The sequence below is a fragment of the Lagenorhynchus albirostris genome, chromosome 8, assembly GCF_949774975.1.
Source record: "Lagenorhynchus albirostris chromosome 8, mLagAlb1.1, whole genome shotgun sequence".
In the NCBI taxonomy this organism is placed as follows: domain Eukaryota; kingdom Metazoa; phylum Chordata; class Mammalia; order Artiodactyla; family Delphinidae; genus Lagenorhynchus; species Lagenorhynchus albirostris.
The window spans coordinates 30,307,123-30,314,556 of NC_083102.1; the positions used below are offsets into that span (position 1 = coordinate 30,307,123).

At 34.0% G+C, this 7,434-nt stretch overlaps 1 pseudogene; it reads right to left on the minus strand.

The window, feature by feature from the left end:
• Window positions 1-870: 870 nt before the first annotated feature.
• On the minus strand, window positions 871-1,571 carry LOC132524316 (ADP-sugar pyrophosphatase-like; annotated as a pseudogene).
• Between the last annotated feature and the right edge of the window lie 5,863 nt (window positions 1,572-7,434).

Below are 7,434 nucleotides of genomic sequence, written 5' to 3' on the forward strand. Positions count from 1 at the left end.
ACTACATAAAGTTCAAATGCACCTAGAAGGTGAGATTTAATTGTTCAAAAATGGAGTCTGATGGTCAATAATTACCTAAGGCTGATAAGTTGGTATACTGCGTTGGATAAACACATTAATAGAAAAAGGTTTCAAGTCTAAGAGGCAGTCCCAGATGTCATTCACAAGTAGTGCTCTATGAATTAGGGTGTCTTTCTCAAAAGTCTAAATTGTCTTCAAGGCTTCCTGTTATAGGTAAATGTTTTCTTAGATCATTGCTTATAGCAAGGACAATCACTGCTTGGAGAGCATCCATACATAAGACAATGTTTGGAATATGTGTTTACTCTTGTATAACTCCAGAAGATACCAATGACTTCTTCCATTCTCCCATCCTGTAGAATATCTCTCTGCTTATGACTGGGTTTCTGGGTACCTTTCCTACACCCAAGCTGAAGGTACAGCCCTGTTCCTGTCCCTCATCAACTTTATTTTATGCAAAAATCCTAGAATGACTCAGGTGTCTGTCATTCCCATTGGCTTCCTTTTCACTTCAGAAGCATATACCTCCTTGTCTACTAGCATCCAGCGTCCTTCTCATTCCTGCTGTGTTCTCACTGCTAACTTAGCATTGAGCCAGATGCAACAAATAATTTCTCGAATATGATCTCATCTTTTTGGTTTCTTCTCAGAGACTAATATTTATGTTCTGTCATTGTTTCAGCTACCACCCCACTTGAGGATTTTTTTTCTTTCATTCTGTGTTGCTTATATTGTATGGAAAAGTTAATTTCAAATTGACATTAAACTAAGATGAATACAAAGTCTTAGTAAAGGAGGCCCCGGTGGTCTCATTTACAAAAACATGGCCATTGCTCTTTGCACCTAAAATTACAGGAAGGGAACTTCAAACAGCTTCACGTTTGCATGCTTCAGCGCGAGAGCATAAGAAAAGACTGACATCCACTGTCAGATGTTCTTCAGTCACTTTAGCATCAAATCTCTTCAAGAGATCATTCTTTAGCAAAAAATTACTTCCACAAATTCTCTATCCTCTGGCTTTGGCTTAGGTTTTACATTTTCAGCATCATCTCCATTAACAGTTATTGCCACAATGTATGTGGTACTGCTGACAAACTTGGATCCATACTTACAGCTAAAGAACATTCAGTAACGTCACCTTCATTGCCAGTTTCTTCCTCAAGCTCCCAAAGAGCAGCTGCTTCTGGGCTTTCATTACTGACTGTGAGACCTGTGGGGAATTCTAGGCTGTAGCTTCCCATTGGCGGTCAGAACTGTTTCACCAGAACGATACATTCATAATAAAGAGTTCTTTGCAGCACTGGGATAACTACCACACCATCAGCCAACTATCCTTCCCAGTTATGTGTTTCAAAGTTTCCCAAGTTCTAGTTTTACCAGTAGGATCCATGTACATTGTTTCTTCAAGCTCGACTGATTTTCCTTGTTAATGATTCCTATAGGTCTCAAGGGGTTCAAACCAGAAACAGAACAGAACATTGTTCAGTATATTTTCACAGCAATTCAAAAGTTTTGCAAAACTCACTCTGGAAATCTTCAGGGAAAATCATACTTTGCTACTGTTTTCTGGCAACTTTCTATATTCTCAGAATAATCCTCAAAGCCATTTTGGGTTGGTCCTAATGGCCCATGAATCTGGCAACACTGGGAGTCATGCCACTCTGATAGCTGGACCTGATTGAAGCCATGTCTGTGGACAAGAGAGTCCATCAGTTTTAATTATGGTAGGCAGATTTCCTGAAGTGACATTCACTGTGAAACTCATTCTGCATATTTTTAGTTCTCCTTTAGAGCATAATATGTCTTAGTATCCCTTGTCTTTATTTTTCCTTTTTGTTACTTATCTACGTGCAAACATCTAGTATTTTCATGACTCCTATCTTTATATCCCTTATATTTCTCTATGCTCTTCATTTCCCCTACATTTTCTCCCATATCAAGTACTACAAAACTTTTCCCTATTGAGTCCATGTAATTTCCCCTCAGTAACTGGTTAATCTTGTACACCTTCCTGGTCAAGGCACCACCTTCTCTCACCTGAATTATTATAACAGTCTCCTAATTGGCCTTTCTGATTTTTGTCCTTCTTCCCCTACAATCTACTTGTAACAAGGCAGCTGGTGTGATAATAAATAAATAGTGTCTTTCATTTGTTGAAATGTCTCTAATACACTGGCTTCCAGGGTCTCAAAGAGATAAAGACAAATGGCTTAAAATGGCCACCAATGTCTACCATGTTCTGAGCCTTTCCACCAATGTCTACCATGTTCTGAGCCTTTCTTATAGCTCCTTGACTTTATCTCCTACCATTTCTCTCCTTCTTTGAAATATTTCACACTCCCTGAATTCAGTGCTATAAGTATTACATAAAATAATTGTATTTTCCTGTAGAAAATATATATTTCCATTTACAATAATAATGCAGAACTTTAATCAAATTTAGTGGACCTTTTCCTTTTAATAAATAACTGAAAAAAAAATGTAGCTTCAGAAAAATATTTTTTTGAGATCAGAAATCTGTTTATGATTGTGTATAGTCATTTAAAGAGTATATTTAGGTTTCTATTACTGAAACTTAAATTATATTTGAACAAACTGTGTGCTGCAAGTGACTTTTTGGCATAAATATTATATGTTAGCCCATATTTCCAGGCCTTTTTTGAAAACATATGTAAAAATTGCCAATAAATTACAATCCCATGGGATTTAAAAATTTCTTCAGAAAATAATTTTCAAGAAAAGGGAGGAAATGATTTTTAGCAAAAAAAATTTATTGAGGGTCTTGGATAGCACTATCTCATTTAATTATTATAATAAATAAAGCACATGAGTATTTTAACCCCATTTCCAAGGAAACTGAGTCCCAGAAAGGCAGCGTAGTTCTTTTGATGACATATAGCAACTATGCATCAGAACTGGGATGTAAATTCATTTCCTTCTAACTGTAAATATTCTACTTCCTGCTGTGTCACATCATGGTTTCTTAAACAATAGTTACTACCTTTGATATAATGACCACAAATTTGTATTTACTAGTATTAAAATCTTTACATATCTGCTAACATTAAATCGAGCTTGTTAAAATAGAGGCATTTAAACATATACCTTATGATACATCATGTAGATATTTTTTTAAGTCATCATTTTTTAAATTAATTTTTATTGGAGTATAGTTGATTTACAATGTTGTGTTAGTTTCTGCTGTACAGCAAAGTCAATCAGTTATACATATACATATATCCACTCTTTTTTAGATTCTTTTCCATATAGGCCATTACAAAGTATTGAGTAGTGTTCCCTGTGCTATACAGTAGGTTCTTATCAGTTATCTATTTTATATATAGTAGTGTGTATATGTCAATCCCAAACTCCCAATTTATCTCTCCCCTGCTTTCTCCCTTGGTAACCATAAGTTTGTTTTCTACATCTGTGACTTATTTCTGTTTTGTAAATCAATTCATTTGTACCATTTTTTTTAGATTCCACATATAAATGATATCATATATTTGTCTTTCTCTGTCTGACTTACTTCACTCAAAAAGACACATGTACCCCAATGTTCATTGCAGCACTATTTACAATAGCCAGGACATGGAAGCAACCTAAATGTCCACTGATGGATGAATGGATAAAGAAGATGTAGTACATATATACAATGGGATATTACTCAGCCATAAAAAAGAATGAAATAATGCCATTTGCAATGACGTGGATGGACCCTGAGATTGTCATACTGAATGAAGTAAGTCAGACACCGGTGTAGATATTTTAAGTGTAGTATTTTTTTCTTAAAGAAAATTTTTAGCAATTGATGGGCTAATTTAAGAGAAAAATAGTTTTTTAAGTCTAATTTACATACAGTAAAACATTCCTTTTGATGTACAGTTTTCTGAGTTTTGAAAAATGTATTCAAAAGTGTAGCATCACCACAGTTAAGATACACAACTGTTCTACCTCTCCAAAATATTACACTCTGCCTCTTTGTGTTTTAACACCTACACCCACCTCTAACGCCTAATAATCACTCATCTGTTTTTATATATTTTCTCTTCCTACAGTTTTTTTCATTTTCAAGAATGTCATATAATTGGAACCATGTTGGCTGTAGCCTTTTGAATCTGGCCTTTTCACTTAGCATAATGTACTGGAGATTCATTCATGCTGTTGCACGTTTCAACAGTTTGCTCCTTTTCATTGCTGAATAAGTATTTCATTGCATGGATTTATCACAGTTTATTTATTTACCCATTGAAGGACTTTTCCAGGTTTTGATGATAATGAATCAAGCTACTCTGAAATTTATGGAAAGATTTTGTTTGAACGTAAAGTTTCATTTCTTGGTTAAATATTTAAAATTAGATTGCTGGGTGTTATAGTAAGTGTCGGTTTCACTTTATAAGAATCTGCCAAACCATTTCTAGAGTGGTTGTACTGTAAAGGTACATTTAATATTATATTGTGACCCTATCTGTTAAATAATATAGTTTCCTAATTACTAACACTGTATTTTAATCTACTGTATTTTCATCTAGAGCTATGATCTAGAAAAATTCAACCATTCATCCTAAATATCTCCCATGTTAGTGACGTTGATTTCACAGTATTGAAACTCATAAGTTAATAATGGAGACTTAGAGCTAATAACGAATTACAAGTTCGTAGTAAGTTGGAATATTTTTTTAAATTAATGTGTTCTTCAGTACTTTCCTAATGATTAATATGTACTTCAAAAATTTAAATTAAATATAATATTAAAGTATTATAAATAAAGCCTAAAACTTTCAAATAATTAGAGTAATTCTATTAAACTTGGTATTTAGAATTTTTTAAGAATAATTTTTAACTTGAAATAAAGTAACAGCGCAGAGCTTACAGTGCAAAGCAAATTTAGCTACATTGATTTGACAGTCTTTCAAAACTACATTTTATTTTCAGATGCCCATTCTAAAAGCATCTTAACATTTACAGTTTTTTTTTTTTTTCGGTATGCGGGCCTCTCACTGTTGTGTCCTCTGCCGTTGAGGAGCACAGGCTCCGGACTCGCAGGCTCAGCGGCCGTGGCTCACGGGCCTAGCCGCTCTGCGGCATCTGGGATCTTCCCGGACCGGGACACGAACCCGTGTCCCCTGCATCAGCAGGCGGACTCTCAACCACTGCGCCACCAGAGAAGCCCAACAATTGGTTTTTATAATTGGTTTTCTTCTAGAAAACTCCAAAACATGGAACACTAATAAAGGGCTTGAAATGGAAATACCCTAACTTCTTCAGGTGGAGTAACTGTTCCCCAAATGGATCTAAGTTTGGTATATGCTTGGGTCTCTGATAAAGAATCTCATGAGGATCACCTGAGTGTCAGTCCTGCACTGATTCACTGTCACCTCCATATGATTTGATCAAGAAAGTCTTGCTGAATGTAAAATATACCATGAATATAACGGCCAACCATCCTTCCTCCTCCAAAACTTCCTCACAGTATCTGTGATAGTTGACCAACCACTTTGTCTTAAAATATAAGAACCATTTAAGTCATTTATCTCTGTGAGTATTCCTTATACCATGATTAACTCTCTTTACTCACGCCCTACATTTAATGTATTAAGTTTTAGCATAGATCATGTTCTCTTTTCTCTATACTCCTAACAATTTAAAATCTTCTATTTCCCCCCTTTTTCTAAATTTTATCATTCCCTCCTTTTAAATGAGTCTCTATTTCTATCTTTAATGATGCTTCTGTGCTTCAGAAGCACATGTCCTTCAGCTTTAGGGTTTATCTATTGTTTGCTGATAGGCAGCAGAAAATTGCAACCCAAACTGAACACTTCATCTCATCCCATTAAATACAATTCTTCTCCAGAAACTTAGCAAAATTCACCAAGTTTCCCAGGCTTGAAACATTGATTCCTCACATTCCTTTCTTGCTTATATCTATCCAACCATTATTATTTTCTCTCACTGATGCTAATCACTTCCAGTTTTTTCTCTCGTCCTTTAAAAATAACATTCTAGTTCAAGCTCTCATGCCTATTTCCTTGATTATTCAGTGTTCTAACTGGCCTCATTTTTTTCAGCCTTTATCCACTCTTATTCACTTTATATAATCCTCCAAGGTAAATGCTCATTTTACCCAGTTATATTTTAGCAACTACATTGGTTTCATATTTATAACCAAGTGAGGAACAAATTCCATCATCTGTCATCATGATAGTATGTCAGCTTTTCTTTCCAGTCTTAACTTCTCTTAGCTTTCAAAATCTCTGTGCTCAAGGGAAATTATACTGTTTAACATGCTTTAAATATTTATTATTTCTCTGTGCCTTTCTTATGCTTTTTCTCTGATTCTACTATAACTCGTTTTGTGTGTTTGTGTGTGTGTGTGTGTGTGTGTATGTGTGTGTGTGTGTGTGTATAAAATGCTATTTACTCTTCATTTTGGCACCATTTGTAAAAGCAAATCAAAATTTCAATTCTGTATATGTGCAGTAATTGAAGATTGGCAAATAACTGGGTTATCAACCATATTAAAATAATGTTTATAATAATAAAATATAACTGTATTATTGTTTATAACATTAAATAATACTTGTTTATAATTAAAATAATATTGTTTATAATATTAAACATTAAAATAATATGTTCACAGTATGATTTTAATGTCTTATACAGCCATACACATGCATCGCAGGTTATCTCTAAGGCATACTGGTATTTTTTGTTTCCTTCTCTGTATTTTTCCATATTTTCTAAGCTCCATACAATGGATACCATTTGTCATAAGAAATAATACATGATTCCTGTTGATGAGGAAAATAGGATCAACAATATTCATAAGTACGAAAAATATACTTATCCATCTTAAAAGTCAATTTCATTACAATGAATCTTCCACTAATCTCTCTCTCTTTGAAACTCCCACAATTCATCATTAAAGCATTATTAACTCTGACTCACAGATACATTTCTTTGGCAAGGTTAAGAGTTATTAATGACTCCTTCCTGCACTCTCTCCATAAACAATTTGTCACTCTCCCTTGTTGATTTTTATTTTTAAACATTTTTCAAATCTTCCAGTTTCAAACCCCACTGTCCATATGTACATGTCTAATCTTTCTTTGCCTGAGTGACTATACTAATCTTCTAAGTGGTTCTGTTTCATCTGCTTTCTTTTCTCTCCAAAAGCATCCTCTATATAAAATATGATTTTGCATATATTTCTAAATTGATATTGATTGATAAATAATGAAGCAAAACGAATGGAAGAAAACAGAAACAATAAATTGAGTTTGCATATTCATTGGCCAGATAATTAAATCCAAATTCAAGAGTACTACATACAATATTCTTCATAACAAGCCATTACTGTAAATAACTTTATGCATCTGATTGAAGTTTTATATATAGATTATTGCTAGCAAC